This window comes from Patagioenas fasciata, unplaced genomic scaffold (genome assembly GCF_037038585.1).
Source record: "Patagioenas fasciata isolate bPatFas1 unplaced genomic scaffold, bPatFas1.hap1 Unplaced_227, whole genome shotgun sequence".
NCBI classification, from domain to species: domain Eukaryota; kingdom Metazoa; phylum Chordata; class Aves; order Columbiformes; family Columbidae; genus Patagioenas; species Patagioenas fasciata.
The window spans coordinates 61,642-86,384 of NW_027288652.1; the positions used below are offsets into that span (position 1 = coordinate 61,642).

The 24,743-nt window shown below is 61.6% G+C and overlaps 1 long non-coding RNA gene across 1 annotated transcript in view; it reads right to left on the reverse strand.

Moving 5' to 3' along the window:
• The window catches only part of LOC139826802 (uncharacterized), a 36,394-nt gene extending 13,581 nt beyond the window's left edge, over positions 1–22,813 (reverse strand). Inside the window, exons 1-2 of the long non-coding RNA XR_011736938.1 lie at positions 22,762–22,813; positions 21,759–21,818 (exon numbers count right to left, since the gene is read on the reverse strand). This is a non-coding gene — a long non-coding RNA (uncharacterized lncRNA). The remainder of the gene's footprint in view (positions 1–21,758; positions 21,819–22,761) is intronic.
• Between the last annotated feature and the right edge of the window lie 1,930 nt (positions 22,814–24,743).

The following is a 24,743-nucleotide window of genomic DNA, read 5'->3' on the forward strand; positions in this document are numbered from 1 at the left end:
TGGGCTCTGGGGACAAGGAGGGATCCCCAGGATGTCACAATGGGCCCTGGGGACAATGGGGGTTCCTGGGACGTCACAATGGGCCCTGGGGACAAGGGGGGGTCCCCAGGATGTCACAATGGGCCCTGGGGACAAAGAGGGGTTCCCTGAATGTCACAATGAGCTCTGGGGACAAGGGGGTGCAGAGGATGTCACAATGGGCCCTGGGGACAATGGGGGGTCCTGGGACGTCACAATGGGCCCGGGGGACAAGGAGGGATTCCCAAAATGTCACAATGGGCCCTGGGGACAATGGGGGGTCCTGGGATGTCACAATGGGCCCTGGGGACAAGGGTGGGTCCCCAGGATGTCACAATGGGCCTTGGGAACAAGGGGGTCCCCCAGATATCACAATGGGCCCTGGGGACAATGTAAGGTCCTGGGCTGTCACAATGGACCCTGAGGACAAGGGGGGTCCCCAGGATGTCACAATGAAGTCTTGGGACAAAAGGGTCCCCAGGATGTCACAATGGGCCCTGGGGACCAGGGGGGGTCCTGGGATGTCACAATGGGCCCCAGTGACAAAGGGGGTCCCTATGGTGCCACAATGGGCCCTGGGGACAAAGGGGGACCCCTGGATGTCACAATGGGCTCTGGGGACAAGGAGGGTCCCCAGGATGTCACAATGGGCCCTGGGAACAAAGAGCATCCCCAGCATGTCACAATGGGCCCTGGGGACAAAGGGCGTCCCCTGAATGTCACAATGGGCCCTGGGGACAATGGGGGGTCCTGGGACGTCACAATGGGCCCTGGGGACAAGGGGGGGTCCCCAGGATGTCACAATGGGCCCTGGGGACAAAGAGGGGTCCCCTGAATGTTACAATGGGCCCTGGGGACAAGGGGGTGCAGTGGATGTCACAATGGGCCCTGGGGACAATGTGGGGTGTCCAGGATGTGAGAATGAGTCCTGAGGACAAGGGGGGTCCCCATGGTGTCACAATGGGCCCCAGTGACAAAGGGGGTCCCCTGAATGTCACAATAGGTCCTGGGGACAATGGGGGGTCCTGGGACGTCACAATGGGCCCTGGGGACAAGGAGGGATCTCCAGGATGTCACAATAAGCCCTGGGGACAAGGAGGGATCCCCAGGATGTCACAATGGGCCCTGGGGACAAAGAGGGGTCCCCTGAATGTCACAATGGGCCGTGGGGACAATGGTGGGTCCTGGGACGTCACAATGGGCCCCAGTGACAAGGGGGCGCAGAGGATGTCACAATGGGCCCTGGGGACAATGTCGAGTCCTGGGACGTCACAATGGGCCCTGGGGACAAGGGGGGGTCCACAGGATGTCACAATGGGCCCTGGGGACAAAGGGGGGTCTTGGGATGTCAAAATGGGCCCTGGGGACAAAGGGGGTGTCCCCATGGTGCCACAACGGGCCCTGTGAGCAAGGGGATGGCCAGGATGTCACAATGGGTCCTTGGGAAAATGGGGGGTGCCCAGGATGTCACAATGGGCCCTGGGGACAATGGGGGGACCTGGGACGTCACAATGGGCCCTGGGGACAAGGGGGTTCCCCAGGATGTCACAATGGGCCCTGGTACCAAGGGGGTGCCGAGGATGTCACAATGGGCCCTGGGGACAATGGGGGGTCCTGGTATGTCACAATGGGCCCTGGGGACAAGGGGGGGTCCCCAGATATCACAATGGGCCCTGGGGACAATGGGGGGTCCTTGGATGTCACAATGGGCCCCAGTGACAAAGGGGGTCCCTATGGTGCCACAATGGGCCCTGGGGACAAAAGGGGTCCCCTGGATGTCACAATGTGCTCTGGGGACAAGGAGGGTCCCAGGATGTCACAATGGGCCCTGGGGACAAAGGGGGTCCCCTGGATGTCACAATGGGCTCTGGGGACAAGGAGGGTCCCCAGGATGTCACAATGGGCCCTGCGGACAAGGGTGGTACCCACGGTGTCACAATGGGCACTGGGCACAAGGGGGGGTCCCTATAGTGTCACAATGGGTCCTGGGGACAAGTGGGGTCCCCTGAAAGTCACAATGGGCCCTGGGGACAATGTGGGGTCCTGGGATCTCACAATGGGCCCCAGTGACAAACGGGGGCCCCTGAATGTCACAATGGGCCCTGGGGACAAGGGAGATCCCCATGGTGTCACAATAAGCCCTGGGGACAAAGTGGGGTCCTGGGATGTCACAATGGGCCCTGGGGACAATGGGGGTCCTGGGACGTCACAATGGGCCCTGGGGACAATGGGGGTCCCCACGGTGCCACGATGGGTCCTGGGGACAAGGGCGTCCCCCTAGATGTCACAATGGGCCCTGGGGACAATGGGGTTGCCCACGATGTCACAATGGACCCTGGGGACAAAGGGGGGTGCGCAGGATGTCACAATGGGCACTGGGGACAAAGGGGGGGTCCCCATGGTGTCACAATGGGTTCCCAGTGACAAGGAGGGTTCCCCATGGTGTCACAATAGGCCCTGGGGACAAAGTGGGGTCCTAGAATGTCACAATGAGCCCTGGGGACAAAGGGGGGTCCTGGGATGTCACAATGAGCCCTGCGGACAAGGGTGGTACCCACAGTGTCACAATGGGCTCTGGGCACAAGGGGGGGTTCCCATAGTGTAACAATGGGTCCTGGGGACAAGTGGGGTCCCCAGGATGTCACAATGGGCCCTGGGGACAATGTGGGGTCCTGGGATGTCACAATGGGCCCCAGTGACAAAGGGGGTCCCCTGAATGTCACAATGGGTCCTGGGGACAATGAGGGGTCCTGGGACGTCACAATGGGCCCTGGGGACAAGGAGGGATCCCCAGGATGTCACAATGGGTACTGGAGACAAAGGGGGGGTCCCCATGGTGTCACAATGGGCCCAAGTGACAAGGAGGGTCCCCACGGTGCCACGATGGGTCCTGGGGACAAGGGCGTCCCCCAGATTTCACAATGGGCCCTGGGGACAATGGGGTTGCCCAGGATGTCACAATGGACCCTGGGGACAAAGGGGGGCGCACAGGATGTCACAATGGGCACTGGGGACAAAGGGGGGGTCCCCATGGTGTCACAATGGGCCCAAGTGACAAGGAGGGTCCCCACAGTGCCACGATGGCTCCTGGGGACAAGGGCGTTCCCCAGATGTCACAATGGGCCCTGGGGACAATGGGGTTGCCCAGGATGTCACAATGGGCCCTGGGGACAATGGGAGTCCCCAAGGTGTCAGAACGAGCCCGGGGGACAAAGTGGAATCCTGGAATGTCACAATGGCCCCCAGTGACAAAGGGGTTCCCCATGGTGTCACAATGGGCCGTGGGGACAAAAGGGGTCCCCAGGATTTCACAATAGCACTGGGGATAAAGGGGGGTCATGGGATGTCACAATGGGCCCTGGGGACAAGGGAGATCCCCATGGTGTCACAATAAGCCCTGGGGACAAAGTGGGGTCCTCGGATGTCACAATGGGCCCCAGTGACAAAGGGGTTCCCCATGGTGCCACAATGGGCCGTGGGGACAAATGGGGTCCCCAGGATGTCACAATGAACCCTGGGGACAAACGGTGATCCTGGGACATTTCAATGGGCCCTGGGGACAAAGGGGGGACCCCAGGATGTCACAATGGGCCCTGGGGACAAAGGGGGTCTCCAGGAAATCACAATGGGCTCTGGGGACAATGGAGGTTCCCCAGGATGTTCACAATAGGCCCTGAGGACAAGGGGTGGTCCCCATGCTGTCACAATGGGTCTCCAGTGACAAGGGGGTCCCCAAGGTGTCACAATGGGCCCTGGGGACAATGGGGGGTCCTGGGACGTAACAATAGGTCCTGGGGACAAGGGGGTTCCCCACAGTGTCACAATGGGCCCTGGGGACAAAGGGGATCCGCACGGTGTTACAATGGTCCCGGGGGACAGGGGGGATGCCCAGGATGTCACAATGGGCCCTGAGGACAAGGGGGGGTCCCCATGGTGTCACAATGGGTCCCCAGTGACAAGGAGGGTCCCCATGGTGTCATGATGGGTCCCAGTGACAAGGGGGTCCCCAGGATGTAACAATGGAAACTGGGGACAATGCGGGGTCCTGGGACGTCACAATGGGCCCCAGTGACATGGGGATCCCCAGGATGTCACAATGGGCCCTGGGGCAAAGGGGGGTCCTGGGATGTCACAATGGGCCCCAGTGACAAAGGGGGTCCCCTGAATGTCACAATGGGCCCTGGGGACAATGGGGGGTCCTGGGACGTCACAATGGGCCCTGGGGACAAGGAGGGATCCCCAGGATATCACAATGGGCCCTGGGGACAAAGGGGGGACCCCAGGATGTCACAATGGGCCCTGGGGACAAAGGGGGTCCCCTGGATGTCACAATGGCCTCTGGGGACAAGGAGTGTCCCCAGGATGTCACAATGGGCCCTGGGGACAAAGGGGGGTGTCGACGGTGTCAAAATGGGCCCTGGGGACAATGCGGGGTCCTGGGACGTCACAATGGGCCCCAGTGACATGGGGATCCCCAGGATGTCACAATGGGCCCTGGGGACAAAGGGGGGTCCTGGGATGTCTCAATGGGCCCCAGTGACAAAGGGGGTCCCCTGAATGTCACAATGGGCCCTGGGGACAATGGGGGGTCCTGGGACGTCACAATGGGACCTGGGGACAAGGAGGGATCCCCAGGATGTCACAATGGGCCCTGGGGACAATGGGGGGTCCTGGGACGTCACAATGGGCCCTGGGGACAAGAGGGGGTCCCCAGGATGTCACAATGGGCCCTGGGGACAATGTGGGGTCCTGGGATGTCACAATGGGCCCCAGTGACAAAGGGGGTCCCCTGAATGTTACAATAGGTCCTGAGGACAGTGGGGGGTCCTGGGACGTCACAATGGGCCCTGGGGACAAGGAGGGATCCCCAGGATGTCACAATGGGCCCTGGGGACAACGGGGGGTCCTAAGACGTCACAATGGGCCCTGGGGCCAAGCAGGGATCCCCAGGATGTCACAATGGGCCCTGGACACAATGGGGGGTCCTGGGACGTCACAATGGGCCCCGTTGACAAGGGGGCATCCCCAGGATGTCAAAATGCGCCCTGGGGCCCAGGGGGGTCCTGCGATGTCACAATGGGCCCTGGGGACAAAGGGAGTCCCCTGGATGTCACAATGGACTCTGGGGACAAAGGGGATCTCCACGGTATCAGAATGGGCCCTGGGGACAAAGCGGGGTCCTGGGATGTCACAATGAGCCCTGCGGACAAGGGTGGTACCCACGGTGTCACAATGGGCCCTGGGCACAAGGTGGGGTCCCCATAGTGTCACAATGGGTCCTGGGGACAAGTGGGGTCCCCAGGATGTGACAATGTGTCCTGGGGACAATGTGGGGTCCTGGGATGTCACAATGGGCCCCAGTGACAAAGGGGCCCCCTGAATGTCACAATGGGTCCTGGGGACAAAGAGGGGTCCCCTGAATGTCACAATGGGCCCTGGGGACAAGGGGGTGCAGTGGATGTCACAATGGGCCCTGGGGACAATGGGGGGTCCTGGGACGTCACAATGGGCCCCAGTGACAAGGGGGGGTCCCCTGAATGTCGCAATGGGCCCTGGGGACAAAGAGAGGTCCCCTGAATGTCACAATGGGCCCTGGGGACAAGGGGGTGCAGTGGATGTCACAATGGGCCCTGGGGACAATGGGGGGTCCTGGAATGTCACAATGGGCCCTGGGGACAATGGGGGTCCCCAGGATGTCACAATGGGCCCTGGGGACAATGGGGTTGCCCAGGATGTCACAATGGGCCCTGGGGACAATGGGAGTCCCCAAGGTGTCAGAACGAGCCCTGGGGACAAAGTGGAATCCTGGAATGTCACAATGGCCCCCAGTGACAAAGGGGTTCCCCACGGTGTCACAATGGGCCCTGGGGACAAAAGCGGTCCCCAGGATTTCACAATAGCACTGGGGACAAAGGGGGGTCATGGGATGTCACAATGGGCCCCAGTGACAAAGAGGGTCCTCATGGTGCCACAATGGGCCCTGGGGACAAAGGGGGTCCCCAGGATGTCACAAATGGCTCTGGTGACAAGGAGGGTCCCCAGGATGTCACAATGGGCCCTGTGGACAAAGGGGGTCCCCACGGTATCAGAATGGGCCCTGGGGACAAAGGGGGGTCCCCTGAATGTCACAATGGGCCCTGGGGACAGTGGGGGGTCCTGGGACGTCACAATGGGCCCTGGGGACAAGGGGGGGTCCCCAGGATGTCACAATGGGCCCTGGGGACAAAGGGGGGTCCCCTGAATGTCACAATGGGCCCTGGGGACAGTGGGGGTCCTGGGACGTCACAATGGGCCCTGGGGACAAAGGGGGGTCCCCTGAATGTCACAATGGGCCCTGGGGACAGTGGGGGTCCTGGGACGTCACAATGGGCCCTGGGGACAAAGGGGGGTCCCCTGAATGTCACAATGGGCCCTGGGGACAGTGGGGGTCCTGGGACGTCACAATGGGCCCTGGGGACAAGGAGGGGTCCCCATGGTGTCACAATAGGCCCTGGGGACAAAGTGGGGTCCAAGAATGTCACAATGGGCCCTGGGGACAAAAGGGGTTGCCATGGTGCCACAATGGGCCCTGGGGTCAAAGGGGGTCCCCATGGTGCTACAATGGCCCTGGGGACAAAGGGGTACCTGGGATGTCACAATGGGTCCTGGGGACAAAGGGGGTGTCCCCATGGTGCCACAACGGGCCCTGGGAGCAAGGGGGTGGCCAGGATGTCACAATGAAGTCTTGGGACAAAGGGGTCCCCAGGATGTCACAATGGGGCCTGGGGACCAGGGGGGGTCCTGGGATGTCACAATGGGCCCCAGTGACAAAGGGGGTCCCTATGGTGCCACAATGGGCCCTGGGGACAAAGGGGGTCCCCTGGATGTCACAATGGGCCCTGGGGACAAAGGGGGTCCCCACGGTATCAGAATGGGCCCTGGGGACAAAGGGGGGTCCCCTGAATGTCACAATGGGCCCTGGGGACAATGGGGGGTCCTGGGATGAAACAATGAGCCCTGTAGACAAGGGTGGTACCCACGGTGTCACAATGGGCACTGGGCACAAGGGGGGGTCCCCATAGTGTCACAATGGGTCCTGGGGACAAGTGGGGTCCCCAGGATGTCACAATGGGCCCTGGGGACTAAGAGGGGTCCCCTGAATGTCACAATGGGCCCTGGGGACAAGGGGGGGTCCTGGGACGTAACAATAGGCCCTGAGGACAAGGGGTGGTCCCCATGATGTCACAACGGGTCTCCAGTGACAAGGGGGTCCCCAAGGTGTCACAATGGGCCCTGGGGACAATGCGGGGTCGTGGGACGTCACAATGGGCCCCAGTGACATGGGGGTCCCCAGGATGTCACAATGGGCCCTGGGGACAATGTGGGGTCCTGGGATGTCACAATGGGCCCCAGTGACAAAGGCGGTCCCCTGAATGTCACAATGGGTCCTGGGGACAATGGGGGTTCCTGGGACGTCACAATGGGCCCTGGGGACAAGGAGGGATCCCCAGGATGTCACAATGGGCCCTGGGGACAATGGGGGGTCCTGGGACGTCACAATGGGCCCTGGGGACAAGAGGGGGTCCCCAGGATGTCACAATGGGCCCTGGGGACAAAGAGGGGTCCCCTGAATGTCACAATGGGCCCTGGGGACAAGGGCGTGCCGAGGATGTCACAATGGGCCCTGGGGACAATGGGGGTCCTGGGACGTCACAATGGGCCCTGGGGACACAGAGGGGCCCTAGGACGTCACAATCAGTCCTGGGGACAAGGTGGGGTCCCCTGAGAGTCACAATGAGCCCTGGGAAGAGAGGGGGCTCCCAAGGACATCACAATGGGCCCTGGGAACAATGGGGGGTCCTGGGACGTCACAATTGGCCCTGGGGACAAGGGGGGGTACCCATAGTGTCACAATGGGTCCTGGGGAAAATGGGGTCCCCAGGATGTCACAATGGGCCCTGGGGACAATGTGGGGTCCTGGGATGTCACAATGGGCCCCAGTGACAAAGGGGGTCCCCTGAATGTTACAATAGGACCTGAGGACAGTGGGGAGTCCTGGGACGTCACAATGGGCCCTGGGAACAAGGGGGGGTCCCCATAGTGTCACAATGGGTCCTGGGGACAAGTGGGGTCCCCAGGATGTGACAATGTGTCCTGGGGACAATGTGGGGTCCTGGGATGTCACAATGGGCCCCAGTGACAAAGGGGCCACCTGAATGTCACAATGGGTCCTGGGGACAATGGGGGGTCCTGGGACGTCACAATGGGCCCTGGGGACAAGAAGGGATCCCCAGGATGTCACAATGGGCCCTGGCGACAATGGGGGGTCCTGGGACGTCACAATGGGCCCCAGTGACAAGGGGGGGTCCCCAGGATGTCACAGTGTACCCTGGGTACAAAGAGGCGTCCCCGGAATGTCACAATGGGCCGTGGGGACAAGGGGGTGCCCTGAATGTCACAATGGGCCCTGGGGACAATGGGGGGTCCTGGGATGTCACAATGGGCCCCAGTGACAAGTGGGGGTCCCCAGGATGTCACAATGGGCCCTGGGGACAAAGAGGCGTCCCCGGAATGTCACAATGGGCCCTGGGGACAAGGGGGTGCAGTGGATGTCACAATGGGCCTTGGGCCGATGGGGGGTCCTGGAATGTCACAATGGGCCCTGGGGACAATGGGAGTCCCCAAGGTGTCAGAACGAGCCCTGGGGACAAAGTGGAGTCCTGGAATGTCACAATGGCCCCCAGTGACAAAGGGGTTCCCCATGGTGTCATAATGGGCCCTGGGGACATAAGGGGTCCCCAGGATTTCACAATAGCACTGGGGACAAAGGGGGGTCATGGGATGTCACAATGGGCCCTGGGGACAAGGGAGATCCCCATGGTGTCACAATAAGCCCTGGGGACAAAGTGGGGTCCTGGGATGTCACAATGGGCCCTGGGGACAAAGGGGGGTCCTGGGATGTCACAATGGGGCCCAGTGACAAAGAGGGTCCTCATGGTGCCACAATGGGCCCTGGGGACAAAGGGGGTCCCCTGGATGTCACAATGGGCTCTGGGGACAAGGAGGGTCCCCAGGATGTCACAATGGGCCCTGGGGACAAAGAGCGTCCCCAGCATGTCACAATGGGCCCTGGGGACAAAGAGGGGTCCCCTGAATGTCACAATGGGCCCTGGGGACAATGGGGTGCAGTGGATGTCACAATGGGCCCTGGGGACAATGGGGGGTGTCCAGGATGTGAGAATGAGTCCTGAGGACAAGGGGGGGTCCCCATGGTGTCACAATGGGTCCCCAGTGACAAGGAGGGGTCCCCATGGTGTCACAATAGGTCCTGGGGACAAAGTGGGGTCCAAGAATGTCACAATGGGCCCTGGGGACAAAAGGGGTTGCCATGGTGCCACAATGGGTCCTGGGGTCAAAGGGGGTCCCCATGGTGCTACAATGGGCCCTGGGGACAAAGGGGGGTCCTGGGATGTCACAATGGGCCCTGGGGACAAGCGGGGGTCTCCATGGTGTCACAATGGGCCCCAGTGACAAAGGGGGTCCCCTGAATGTCACAATAGGTCCTGGGGACAATGGGGATCCTGGGACGTCAAAATGGGTCCTGGGGACAAGGAGGGATCCCCAGGATGTCACAATGGGCCCTAGGGACAAAGAGGGGTCCCCTGAATGTCACAATGGGCCCTGGGGACAAGGAGGGATCCCTAGGATGTCACAATGGCCCCGGGGGACAATGGGGGGTCCTGGGACGTCACAATGGGCCCTGGGGACAAGGGGGGGTCCCCAGGATGTCACAATGGAGTCCTGGGACAAAGGGGGTCCCCAGGATGTCACAATGGGGCCTGGGGACAAGGGGGTGTCCTGGGATGTCACAATGGGCCCCAGTGACAAAGGGGGTCCCTATGTTGCCACAATGGGCCATGGGGACAAAGGGGGTCCCCTGGAAGTCAGAGTGGGCTCTGGGGACAAGGAGGGTCCCCAGGATGTCACAATGGGCCCTGGGGACAAAGAGCGTCCCCAGCATGTCACAATGTGTCCTGGGGACAATGTGGGGTCCTGGGATGTCACAATGGGCCCCAGTGACAAAGGGGGTCCCCTGAATGTCACAATGGGTCCTGGGGACAATGGGGGGTCCTGGGACGTCACAATGGGACCTGGGGACAAGGGGGTCCCCAGGAACTCACAATGGGCTCTGGGGACAATGGAGGTTCCCCAGGATGTTCACAATAGGCCCTGAGGACAAGGGGTGGTCCCCATGGTGTCACAATGGGTCCCCAGTGACAAGGGGGTCCCCAAGGTGTCACAATGGGCCCTGGGAACAAGGGGGGGTCCTGGGACGTAACAATAGGCCCTAGGGACAAAGGGGGTCCCCACGGTGTTACAATGGTCCCGGGTGACAAAGGGGGATGCCCAGGATGTCACAATGGGCCCTGAGGCAAGGAGGGGTCTCCATGGTGTCACAATGGGTCCCCAGTGACAAGGAGGGTCCCCATGGTGTCACGATGCGTCCTGGGGACAAGGGGGTCCCCAGGATGTAAGAATGAACCCTGGGGACAATGGGGGGTCCTGGGACGTCACAATGGGTCCTGGGGACAAAGGGGGTCTCCAGGATGTCACAATGGGCTCTGGGGACAATGCAGGGTCCTGGGACGTCACAATGGGTCCTTAGGACAAAGAGGGGTCCCCAGGATGTCACAATGGGCCCTGGGGACAATGTGGGGTCCTGGGATGTCACAATGGGCCCCAGTGACAAAGGGGGTGCCCTGAATGTCACAATGGGCCCTGGGGACAATGGGGGGGTCTTGGGACGTCACAATGGGCCCTGGGGACAAGGAGGGATCCCCAGGATGTCACAATGGGCCCTGGGGACAATGGGGGGTCCTGGGACGTCACAATGGGCCCTGGGGACAAGAGGGGGTCCCCAGGATGTCACAATGGGCCCTGGGGACAAAGAGGTGTCCCCTGAATGTCACAATGGGCCCTGGGGACAAGGGGGTGCAGAGGATGTCACAATAGGCCCTGGGGACAATGGGGGGTCCTGGGACGTCACAATGGGCCCTGGGGACAAGGAGGGTTCCCCAGGATGTCACAATGGGCCCTGGGGACACAGAGGGGCCCTACAACATCACAATCAGCCCTGGGTACATGGGGGGATCCCCTGAAAGTCACAATGAGCCTTGGGAGTAGAGGGGGCTCCCCAGGACGTCACAATGGGCCCTGGGAACAATGGGGGTCCCTTGAAGGTCACAATGGGCCCTGGGAACAATGGTGGGTCCCCTGAATGTCAAAATGGGCCCTGGGGACAAAGGGGGGTCCGCAGGATGTCACAATGGGCACTGGGGACAAAGGGGAGGTCCCCATGGTGTCACAATGGGCCCAAGTGACAAGGAGGGTCCCCACGGTGCCACGATGGGTCCTGGGGACAAGGGGGTCCCCCAGATGTCACAATGGGCCCTGGGGACAATGGGGTTGCCCAGGATGTCACAATGGACCCTGGGGACAAAGGGGGATCCCCAGGATGTCACAATGGGCCCTGGGGACCAGGGGGGTCCTGCGATGTCACAATGGGCCCTGGGGAGAAAGGGGGTCCCCTGGATGTCACAATGGGCTCTGGGGACAAGGAGGGATCCCCAGGATGTCACAATGGGCCCTGGGGACAATGGGGGGTCCTGGGACGTCACAATGGGCCCCAGTGACAAGGGGGGGTCCCCAGGATGTCACAATGGGCCCTGAGGACAAAGAGGGGTCCCCTGAATGTCACAATGGGCCCTGGGGACAAGGGCGTGCCGAGGATGTCACAATGGGCCCTGGGGACAATGGGGGGTCCTGGAATGTCACAATGGGCACTGGGGACTATGGGGGTCCCCAGGATGTCACAATGGGCCTTGGGGACAATAGGAGGTTCTGGGATGTCACAATGGGCCCTGGGGACAATGGGGGGTGCCCAGGATGTGAAAATGAGTCCTGAGGACATGGGGGGGTCCCCATGGTGTCACAATGGGTCCCCAGTGACAAGGAGGGGTCCCCATGGTGTCACAATAGGCCCTTGGGACAATGGGGTCCCCTGAATGTCACAATGGGCCCTGGGAACAAAAGTGGTTGCCATGGTGCCACAAGGGGCCCTGGGGTCAAAGGCGGTCCCCATGGTGCTAAAATGGGCCCTGGGAGCAAGGGGGTGGCCAGGATGTCACAATGGGTCCTGGGGACAATGGGGGGTGCCCAGGATGTCACAATGGACCCTGAGGACATGGGGGGGTCCCCATGGTGCCACAATGGGCCCTGGGGACTAATGAGGTCCCCACTATGTCACAATGCGTCCTGGAGAAAAAGATGGGTCCCCAGGATGTTACAATCTGCTCTTGGCACAATGGGGTTCCTGGGATGTCACAATGGGCCCTGGGGACAATGGGGGTCCCCACGGTGCCACGATGGGTCCTGGGGACAAGGGCGTCCCCCTAGATGTCACAATGGGCCCTGGGGACAATGGGGTTGCCCAGGATGTCACAATGGACCCTGGGGACAAAGGGGGGTGGGCAGGATGTCACAATGGGCACTGGGGACAAAGGGGGGGTCCCCATGGTGTCACAATGGGTCCCCAGTGACAAGAAGGGTTCCCCATGGTGTCACAATAGGCCCTGGGGACAAAGTGGGGTCCTAGAATGTCACAATGAGCCCTGGGGACAAAGGGGGGTCCTGGGATGTCACAATGGGCCCTGGGGACAAGAGGGGATTCCTAGGATGTCACAATGGGCCCTGGGGACTAATGTGGTCCCCACGGTGTCACAATATGTCCTGGAGACAAAGAGGGGTCCCCAGGATGTCACAATGGGCCCTTGGGACAATGGGGTTCCTGGGATGTCACAATGGGTCCCCAGTGACAAAGGGGGTCCCCAGGATGTCTCAATGGGCCCTGAGAACAATGGGAGGTCCCCATGGTGTCACAAAGGGTCCCCAGTGACAAGGGAGGTCCCCACGGTGCCACGATGGGTCCTGGGGACAAGGAGGTCCCCAGGATGCCACAATGGGCCCTGGGGACAATGGGGGGTCCTGGGACGTCACAATGGGCCCCAGTGACAAAGGGGGTCCCCAGGATGTCACAATGGGCCCTGGGGACAATCTGGGGTCCTGGGACGTCACAATGGGCCCTGGGGACAAGGAGGGATCCCCAGGATGTCACAATGGGACCTGGGGACAAGGGGGTCCCCAGGACTCACAGTGGGCTCTGGGGACAATGGAGGTTCCCCAGGATGCTCACAATAGGCCCTGAGGACAAGGGGTGGTCCCCATGGTGTCACAATGGGTCCCCACTGACAAGGGGGGTCCCCAAGTGTCACAATGGGCCCTGGGGACAATGGGGGTCCCGGGACGGAATAATAGGCCCTGGGAACAAAGGGGGGGTCCCACAGTGTCACAATGGGCCCTGGGGACAAAGCGGGTCCCCACGGTGTTACAATGGTCCAGGGGGAAAAAGGGGGATGCCCAGGATGTCACAATGGGCCCTGAGGACAAGGGGGGCTCCCCAGGGTGTCGGAATGGGTCCCCAGTGACAAGGAGGGTCCCCATGGTGTCACGATGGGTCCTGGGGACAAGGGGGTCCCCAGGATGTAAGAATGAACCCTGGGGACAATGGGGGGTCCTGGGACGTCACAATGGGCCCTGGAGACAAAGGGGGTCCCCAGATTGTCACAATGGGCCCTGGGGACAATGTGGGGTCCTGGGACGTCACAATGGGCCCCAGTGACAAAGGGGGTCCCCAGGATGTCACAATGGGCCCTGGGGACAATCTGGGGTCCTGGGACGTCACAATGGGCCCTGGGGACAAGGAGGGATCCCCAGGATGTCACAATGGGCCCTGGGGACAATGGGGGGTCCTGGGACGTCACAATGGGCCCTGGGGACAAGAGGGGGTCCCCAGGATGTCACAATGGGCCCTGGCGACAAAGAGGGGTCCCCTGAATGTCACAATGGGCCCTGGGGACAAGGGGGTGCCGAGGATGTCACAATGGGCCCTGGGGACAAGGGGGGGTCCGCAGGATGTCACAATGGGCACTGGGGACAAAGGGGAGGTCCCCATGGTGTCACAATGGGCCCAAGTGACAAGGAGGGTCCCCACGGTGCCACGATGGGTCCTGGGGACAAGGGGGTCCCCCAGATGTCACAATGGGCCCTGGGGACAATGGGGTTGCCCAGGATGTCACAATGGACCCTGGGGACAAAGGGGGATCCCCAGGATGTCACAATGGGCCCTGGGGACCAGGGGGGTCCTGCGATGTCACAATGGGCCCTGGGGAGAAAGGGGGTCCCCTGGATGTCACAATGGGCTCTGGGGACAAGGAGTGTCCCCAGGATGTCACAATGGGCCCTGGGGACAAGGAGGGATCCCCAGGATGTCACAATGGGCCCCAGTGACAAGGGGGGGTCCCCAGGATGTCACAATGGGCCCTGAGGACAAAGAGGGGTCCCCTGAATGTCACAATGGGCCCTGGGGACAAGGGCGTGCCGAGGATGTCACAATGGGCCCTGGGGACAATGGGGGGTCCTGGAATGTCACAATGGGCACTGGGGACTATGGGGGTCCCCAGGATGTCACAATGGGCCTTGGGGACAATAGGAGGTTCTGGGATGTCACAATGGGCCCTGGGGACAATGGGGGGTGCCCAGGATGTGAAAATGAGTCCTGAGGACATGGGGGGGTCCCCATGGTGTCACAATGGGTCCCCAGTGACAAGGAGGGGTCCCCATGGTGTCACAATAGGCCCTTGGGACAATGGGGTCCCCTGAATGTCACAATGGGCCCTGGGAACAAAAGTGGTTGCCATGGTGCCACAAGGGGCCCTGGGGTCAAAGGCGGTCCCCATGGTGCTAAAATGGGCCCTGGGAGCAAGGGGGTGGCCAGGATGTCACAATGGGTCCTGGGGACAATGGGGGGTGCCCAGGATGTCACAATGGACCCTGAGGACATGGGGGGGTCCCCATGGTGCCACAATGGGCCCTGGGGACTAATGAGGTCCCCACTATGTCACAATGCGTCCTGGAGAAAAAGGGGGGTCCCCAGGATGTTACAATCTGCTCTTGGCACAATGGGGTTCCTGGGATGTCACAATGGGCCCTGGGGACAATGGGGGTCCCCACGGTGCCACGATGGGTCCTGGGGACAAGGGCGTCCCCCTAGATGTCACAATGGGCCCTGGGGACAATGGGGTTGCCCAGGATGTCACAATGGACCCTGGGGACAAAGGGGGGTGGGCAGGATGTCACAATGGGCACTGGGGACAAAGGGGGGGTCCCCATGGTGTCACAATGGGTCCCCAGTGACAAGGAGGGTTCCCCATGGTGTCACAATAGGCCCTGGGGACAAAGTGGGGTCCTAGAATGTCACAATGAGCCCTGGGGACAAAGGGGGGTCCTGGGATGTCACAATGGGCCCTGGGGACAAGAGGGGATTCCTAGGATGTCACAATGGGCCCTGGGGACTAATGTGGTCCCCACGGTGTCACAATATGTCCTGGAGACAAAGAGGGGTCCCCAGGATGTCACAATGGGCCCTTGGGACAATGGGGTTCCTGGGATGTCACAATGGGTCCCCAGTGACAAAGGGGGTCCCCAGGATGTCTCAATGGGCCCTGAGAACAATGGGAGGTCCCCATGGTGTCACAAAGGGTCCCCAGTGACAAGGGAGGTCCCCACGGTGCCACGATGGGTCCTGGGGACAAGGAGGTCCCCAGGATGCCACAATGGGCCCTGGGGACAATGGGGGGTCCTGGGACGTCACAATGGGCCCCAGTGACAAAGGGGGTCCCCAGGATGTCACAATGGGCCCTGGGGACAATCTGGGGTCCTGGGACGTCACAATGGGCCCTGGGGACAAGGAGGGATCCCCAGGATGTCACAATGGGACCTGGGGACAAGGGGGTCCCCAGGACTCACAGTGGGCTCTGGGGACAATGGAGGTTCCCCAGGATGCTCACAATAGGCCCTGAGGACAAGGGGTGGTCCCCATGGTGTCACAATGGGTCCCCACTGACAAGGGGGGTCCCCAAGTGTCACAATGGGCCCTGGGGACAATGGGGGTCCCGGGACGGAATAATAGGCCCTGGGAACAAAGGGGGGGTCCCACAGTGTCACAATGGGCCCTGGGGACAAAGCGGGTCCCCACGGTGTTACAATGGTCCAGGGGGAAAAAGGGGGATGCCCAGGATGTCACAATGGGCCCTGAGGACAAGGGGGTTCCCCAGGGTGTCGGAATGGGTCCCCAGTGACAAGGAGGGTCCCCATGGTGTCACGATGGGTCCTGGGGACAAGGGGGTCCCCAGGATGTAAGAATGAACCCTGGGGACAATGGGGGGTACTAGGACGTCACAATGGGCCCTGGAGACAAAGGGGGTCCCCAGATTGTCACAATGGGCCCTGGGGACAATGTGGGGTCCTGGGACGTCACAATGGGCCCCAGTGACAAAGGGGGTCCCCAGGATGTCACAATGGGCCCTGGGGACAATCTGGGGTCCTGGGACGTCACAATGGGCCCTGGGGACAAGGAGGGATCCCCAGGATGTCACAATGGGCCCTGGGGACAATGGGGGGTCCTGGGACGTCACAATGGGCCCTGGGGACAAGAGGGGGTCCCCAGGATGTCACAATGGGCCCTGGGGACAAAGAGGGGTCCCCTGAATGTCACAATGGGCCCTGGGGACAAGGGGGTGCCGAGGATGTCACAATGGGCCCTGGGGACAAGGGGGGGTCCCCAGGATGTCACAATGGGCCCTGGGTACAAAGAGGGGTCTCTAAAGTGTCACAATGGGCCCTGGGGACACAGAGGGGCCCTAGGACGTCACAATCAGCCCTGGGGACAAGGGGGAGGTCCCCTGAAAGTCACAATGAGCCCTGGGAACAGAGGGGGTCCCCAGGACGTCACAATGGGCCCTAGGAACAATGGGGGTCCCTTGAAGGTCACAATGGGCCCTGGGGACAATGGTGGGTGTCCTGAATGTCAAAATGGGCCCTGGGGACAAAGGGGGGGTCCGCAGGATGTCACAATGGGCACTGGGGACAAAGGGGGAGTCCCCATGGTGTCACAATGGGCCCAAGTGACAAGGAGGGCACCCACGGTGCCACGATGGGTCCTGGGGACAAGGTGGTCCCCCAGATGTCACATTGGGCCCTGGGGACATTGGGGTTGCCCAGGATGTCACAATGGGCCCTGGGGACAATGGTGGGTCCCCTGAATGTCAAAATGGGCCCTGGGGACAAAGGGGGGTAGCAGGATGTCACAATGGGTACTGGGGACAAAGGGGGCGTCCCCATGGTGTCACAATGGGCCCTGGGGACAAAGGGGGATCCCCAGGATGTCACAATGGGCCCTGGGGACAATGGGAGTCCCCAAGGTGTCAGAACGAGCCCTGGGGACAAAGTGGAATCCTGGGATGTCACAATGGCCCCCAGTGACAAAGGGGTTCCCCATGGTGCCACAATGGGCCCTGGGCACAAAGGGGGTCCCCAGGATTTCACAATAGCACTGGGGACAAAGGGGGGTCATGGGATGTCACAATGGGCCCTGGGGACAAGGGAGGTCCCCATGGTGTCACAATAAGCCCTGGGGACAAAGTGGGGTCCTGGGATGTCACAATGGGCCCCAGTGACAAAGGGGGTCCCCATGGTGCCACAATGGGCCGTGGGGACAAAAGGGGTCCCCAGGATGTCACAATGGGCCCTGGGGACCAGGGGGGGTCCTGCGATGTCACAATGGGCCCTGGGGACAAAGGGGGTCCCCTGGATGTCACAATGGGCTCTGGGGACAAGGGTGGCACCCACGGTGTCACAATGGGCCCTGGGAACAAGGCGGGGTGCCCATAGTGTCACAATGGGTCCTGGGGACAAGTGGGGTCCCCAGGATGTCACAATGGGCCCTGAGGACAATGTGGGGTCCTGGGATGTCACAATGGGCCCCAGTGACAAAGGGGGTGCCCTGAATGTCACAATGGGTCCTGAAGACAATGGGGGGTCCTGGGACGTCACAATGGGCCCTGGGGACAAGGAGGGATCCCCAGGATGTCACAATGGGCCCTGGGGACAAGGGGGGGTCCCCAGGATGTCACAATGTGCCCTGGGTACAAAGAGGCGTCCCCTGAATGTCGCAATGGGCCCTGGGGACAAGGGGGGGTCCTGGGATGTCACAATGGGCCCTGGGGCCAAACAGGGATCCCCAGGATGTCACAATGGGCCCTGGGGACAATGGGGGGTCCTGGGACGTCACAATGGGCCCCAGTAATAAGGGGGTATCCCCAGGATGTCATAATGGGCCCTGGGGACCAGGGGGGTCCTTCGATGTCACAATGGGCCCTGGGGACAAAGGGGGTCCCCTGGATGTCACAATGGGCCCTGGGGACAAAGGGGGGTCCTGGGATGTCTCAATGAGCCCTGCGGACAAGGGTGGTACCCACGGTGTCACAATGGGCCCTGGGAACAAGGGGGGGACCCCATAGTGTCACAATGGGTCCTGGGGACAATGTGGGGTCCTGGGATGTCACAATGGGCCCCAGTGACAAAGGGGCCCTCTGAATGTCACAATGGGTCCTGGGGAAAATGGGGGGTCCTGGGACGTCACAATGGGCCCTGGGGACAAGGAGGGATCCCCAGGATGTCACAATGGGCCCTGGGGACAAAGAGGCGTCCCCGGAATGTCACAATGGGCCCTGGGGACAAAGAGGAGTCCCCTGAATGTCACAATGGACCCTGGGGACAATGGGGGATCCTGGGACGTCACAATGGGCCCCAGTGACATGGGGGGGTCCCCAGGATGTCACAATGTGCCCTGGGGACAAAGAGGCGTCCCCGGAATGTCACAATGGGCCCTGGGGACAAGGGGGTGCCCTGAATGTTGCAATGGGCCCTGGGGACAATGGGGAGTCCTAAGACGTCACAATGGGCCCTGGGGACAAGGAGGGATCCTGGGACGTCACAATGGGCCCCAGTGACAAGGGGGGGTCCCCAGGATGTCACAATGGGCCCTGGGGACAAAGAGGGGTCCCCTGAATGTCACAATGGGCCCTGGGGACAAGGGGGTGCAGTGGATGTTACAATGGGCCCTGGGGACAATTGGGGGTGTCCAGGATGTGAGAATGAGTCCTGAGGACAAGGGGGGGTCCCCATGGTGTCACAATGGGTCCCCAGTGACAAGGAGGGGTCCCCATGGTGTCACAATAGGCCCTGGGGACAAAGTGGGGTCCAAGAATGTCACAATGGGCCCTGGGGACAAAAGGGGTTGCCATGGTGCCACAATGGGCCCTGGGGTCAAAGGGGGGTCCTGGGATGTCACAATGGGCCCTGGGGACAAAGGGGGTGTCCCCATGGTGCCACAACGGGCCCTGGGAGCAAGGGGGTGGCCAGGATGTCACAATGGGTCCTGGGGAAAATGGGGTTGCCCAGGATGTCACAATGGACCCTGAGGACAAGCGGGGGTCTCCATGGTGTCACAATGGGCCCCAGTGACAAAGGGGGTCCCCTGAATGTCACAATAGGTCCTGGGGACAATGGGGGGTCCTGGGACGTCACAATGGGCCCTGGGGACAAGGAGGGATCCCCAGGATGTCAGAATGGGCCCTGGGGACAATGGGGGGTCCTGGGACGTCACAATGGGCCCTGGGAAGAAGGGGGGGTCCCCAGGATGTCACAATGGGCCCTGGGGACAAGGGGGTGCCGAGGATGTCACAATGGGCTCTGGGGACAATGGGGGGTCCTGGGCTGTCACAATGGACCCTGAGGACAAGGGGGGTCCCCAGGATGTCACAATGGGCCCTGGGGACAAAGGGGGTCCCCACGGTATCAGAATGGGCCCTGGGGACAAGGGGGGTCCCCTGAATGTCACAATGGGCCCTGGGGACAATGGGGGGTCCTGGGATGTCACAATGAGCCCTGCAGACAAGGGTGGTACCCACAGTGTCACAATGGGCCCTGGGCACAAGGGGGGGTCCCCATAGTGTCACAATGGACCCTGGGGACAAGGGGGTGCCGAGGATGTCACAATGGGCCCTGGGGACAATGGGGGGTCCTGGGACCGCACAATGGGCCCTGAGGACAATGGTGGGTCCCCTGAATGTCAAAATGGGCCCTGGGGACAAAGGGGGGTCCGCAGGATGTCACAATGGGCACTGGGGACAAAGGGGGGGTCCCCAGGATGTCACAATGGGCCCTGGGGACAATGTGGGGTCCTGGGATTTCACAATGGGCCCCAGTGACAAAGGGGGTCCCCTGAATGTCACAATGGGTCCTGGGGACAATGGGGGGTCCTGGGACGTCACAATGGGCCCTGGGGACAAGGGGGGGTCCCCAGGATGTCACAATGGGCCCTGGGGACAAAGAGGGGTCCCCTGAATGTCACAATGGGCCCTGGGGACAGGGGGGTGCAGTGGATGTCACAATGGGCCCTGGGGACAATGGGGGGTCCTAAGACGTCACAATGAACCCTGGGGACAACGGGGGGTCCTGGGACGTCACAATGGGCCCCAGTGACAAGGGGCGGTCCCCAGGATGTCACAATGGGCCCTGGGGACAAAGAGGAGTCCCCTGAATGTCACAATGGGCCCTGGGGACAATGGGGGTCCCCAGGATGTCACAATGGGCCCTGGGGACAATAGGAGGTTCTGGGATGTCACAATGGGCCCTTGGGGTTTAGAAGTCAGGTCTAAGAGTGCAGCGTTTGGGGTGCAGGGGCTTGGGGGGAAATTTAAGGTTGCAGAGTGTGGGGTGCACAGGACTGGGGCACAGGATTTGGGGGTGCGGGGTTTCAGGGTTCAGGATTTGGAGGTGTGGAGTTTTGGGGTGCAGGGGTTGGGAGTGCAGGGTGGTGGGGGTGAGAGATTTGGGTGCAGGATTTGGGGGTGCAGAGTCTTGGGAGGCAAGGATCCGGGGCTGCAGGATTTGGGGGTTCAGTGTTTAGGGCAGCACAATCTTGGGGTGCAGGGGTTTGCAGTGAAAGGTTTGGTAGGCAGGATTTGGGGTGCAGGATTCTGGGGTGCTGGGTTTGGGGTACAGGATTTGGTGTTGCAGGGATGGGGTTGAAGGGCTTGGGTTGCCAGGCCTTTGAGGTGCAGGATTTGGAGGTGCAGGGTTTGGGAGGGAATTCTTTGGGGTACAGGGTTTGGGGGCAGGTTTAGGGGTGGAGGATATAGGACGGAAAGATTTGGGAATGCAGGGTTTGGGGTGCAGGTTTCGGGGTTCAGGAAGGTAGGGAGGGCAGGATTAGGGGGTGCAAGGTTTCAGTTGTAGGGTTTAGGGGTGCAGAGTTTGGTAGGGCCGAATTTGGGGGTGCAGGATCTGGGGTGCAGGGTTTGGGAAGACAGGATCGGGGGTGGAGGATTTGGGGATGCAGGATTGAGGGGCAGGGTTTTGGTGCAGGGCTTGGGGTCAGGATCTGGGGTGCAGGTTTGGGAAGAGTATTTTGGGGTGCAGGATTTTGGGTGCCGTGTCTGCGGGGCAGGTTTGGGGTGATCACTGCTGATCCGCACACACTCTCTCTCTCTGTCCCCATTGTCCCCAATGCCCCCTTACCTGTCTCACCTCCCTCTCCAGCTCCGCTCCCACCCCCCCAATCCCCCTCAGCGGGGCCAGCCCGGGGTGCAGCTGCTGCAACGGCTCCTCCTCTGCATTCATTAACAATTAACACCCTCAGCAGCGCTAATTAACACCCCCCCCACCCCCCCGTATCCCCGCTGCCCCCTAATTACCCCCTAATTCGCGCTAATCACCCCTAATTCCCCCTCATTACTCACCCAGCAGCCCCTCGATGTCCGCAGCCGCCATCTTGCCCCGCCGGGAGGGCCACAAACCACCTCAAAATTGACCCAAAATAGCGCTTTTTCAACCCAAAACCCTCCCGCTGAGGCTCCCCGAGCTGTGTCCCCAAAGCCCCCGCTGTTGTCACCTCGGGAAAAGCGCGAAAAAAGCGGCCCCGGGGGTCCCCGCGCTTCGCTTCGCGCTCTGAGGGAAAGCGCGGGAAAACGAGCGGAGACGGAAAGAGCCGAGCGCAGCCGAATGGGCCCGAGCGGAGCCGAATGGGCCCGAGCGGAACCGAACGGCGCCCGAGCGGAGCCGAACGGCGCCCGAGCGGAGCCGAGCGGCGCCCGAGCGGAGCCGAGCGGCGCCCGAGTCCCGGCCGGGGCCGAACGCACCCGAAGGGACCCGAAGTCTTCCCGAAGGGGTCCGAGTGGAGCCGAACGCACCCGAACGCACCCGAAGGGGCCGAACGCACCCGAAGGGACCCGAAGTCTTCCCGAAGGGGTCCGAGTGGAGCCGAACGCACCCGAAGGGACCCGAACCCACCCGAAGGGGCCCGAGTGGAGCCGAACAAACCCGAAGGGACCCGAACCCACCCGAAGGGACCCGAACCCACCCGAAGGGACCCGAACGCACCCGAAGGGACCCGAACGCACCCGAAGGGAGCCGAACGCACCCGAAGGGACCCGAACGCACCCGAAGGGGTCCGAGTGGAGCCGAACGCACCCGAAGGGACCCGAACGCACCCGAAGGGACCCGAAGTCTCCCCGAAGGGGCCCGAACCCACCCGAAGGGGCCCGAAGTCTCCCCGAAGGGACCCGAAGTCTCCCCGAAGGGACCCGAAGTCTCCCCGAAGGGACCCGAACCCACCCGAAAGTGCCCCAAAAGGCGCCAAACTCCCAAATCCCCCCCTTTTTACCCCAAAACCCGTGTTCCGCTCCCCCCCCGGCCCCTCCTCTTCCTCCCCCCGCCCCCTTTCTTCCCCTTTTCCCGCCTCACGATCGTTTCCCGCCGCGGCGGTGGCTGCGAGCGAGGCCACGCCCCCTTCCTCAGGCGGCGGCCAATGGGAAGCGGGGGGGGTGCGTGGCCACGCCCACTGTGCGTGGCGTGCGCGGAGGCGGCTCCGAGAGGAGCCGAAGATACACGAAGGGAGCCGAAGATACACGAAGGGAGCCGAAGGGACCCGAGGGGACCCGAAGGGACCCGAACGCACCCGAAGGGACCCGAACGCACCCGAAGGGACCCGAACGCACCCGAAGGGACCCGAGTGGGGCCCGAACGTACCCGAGGGGACCCGAAGGCACCCGAAGGCACCCAAAGGGACCCGAACGCACCCGAAGGGACCCGAACGCACCCGAAGGGACCCGAGTGGGACCCGAACACACCCGAAGGGACCCGAAGGGACCCGAGTGGGGCCCGCACTCACCCGAAGGGACCCGAAGGGACCCGAACACACTTAGGGGGCTCCATGAGTCACTTATGGGTCACTATGGGGCACTCCTGGGTCCCTAAGGGGGAAATTATGGGGGTCTATGGGGAGTTCAGGAGGGACCCAGGAGTACCCCAAGGGACCCAGGAGTGCCCCAAAGGACCCAGGAGTTCAGGAGGGACCCAGGAGTGCCCCAAAGGACCCAGGAGTTCAGGAGGGACCCAGGAGTGCCCCAAAGGACCCAGGAGTACCCAAATGTGTTGTGTTTTGTTTTTTCTCTCTTGTTTATGTCCTCTTTTACCTGAAATGGGACAATGGGGGCAATGGGGGGCAATGGGGTCAATGGGGGGCAATGGGGTCAGTGGGGGGCAATGGGGTCAGTGGGGGGCAATGGGGGACAATGGGGGACAATGGGGGCAATGGGGGGCAATGGGGGCAATGGGGGGCAATGGGGGGCAATGGGGGGCAATGGGGGGCAATGGGGGCAGTGGGGGGCAATGGGACAATGGGGGGCAATGGGGTCAATGGGGGCAATGGGAGTCAATGCGGTCAATGGGGGCAATGGGAGTCAATGGGGGGCAATGGGGATCAATGGGTCAACGGGGTCAATGGGGGTCAATGGGGGTCAATGGGTCAATGGGGGCAATGGGGGCAATGGGGATCAATGGGGGGCAATGGGGGGCAATGGGGATCAATGGTGATCAATGGGGGGCAATGGGGGTCAATGGGGGGTCAATGAAGTCAATGACTCAATGGGGGTCAATGGGGATCAATGGGTCAATGGGGTCAGTGGGGTCAATGGGAGTCAATGGGGTCAATGGGGGTCAATGGGGTCAATGGGGATCAATGGGTCAATGGGAGTCAATGGGGTCAATGGGTCAATGGGGTCAATGGGGATCAATGGGTCAATGGGGTCAATGGGTCAATAGGGATCAATGGGGGGCAATGGGGATCAATGGGTCAATGGGGTCAATGGGGTCAATGGGTCAATGGGGGTCAATCGGTCAATGGGGATCAATGGGGGTCAATGGGGTCAGTCAATGGGGTCAATGGGGTCAATGGGAGTCAATGGGGTCAATGGGTCCCAGGGTCGCATTCCCGCTGTCCCTGTCCCCGCTGTCCCAGGGCTCAGTGCTCACTCCTCATTGGTTCCTGGCCTTTTGCATTCATTAATATTCGGTTAATTATTCGTTAAGGTTTTCTTGCCATAGTTGAGCCCAGCAGGAACCCCCGGGGTCCTAAAACCCTCCCTCTCTATGGGTCCCTATGGGGCTCTATGGGTCCCTATGGAGCTCTATGGGTCCCTATGGGTCCCTATGGAGCTCTCTAGGTCCCTATGGGGTTCCATGGGGCTCTGTGGTTTCCTATGGGCCTCTATGGGGCTCTATGGGTCCCTATGGGTCCCTATGGGTCCCTATGGGTCTTAATGGGTCTCTATGGGGCTCCTTGGGTCTCTATGGGTCCCTATGGGTCTCTATGGGTCTCTACGGGTCCCTATGGGTCTCTATGGGTCTCTACAGGCTCTATGGGTCCCTATGGGGCTCCTTGATGC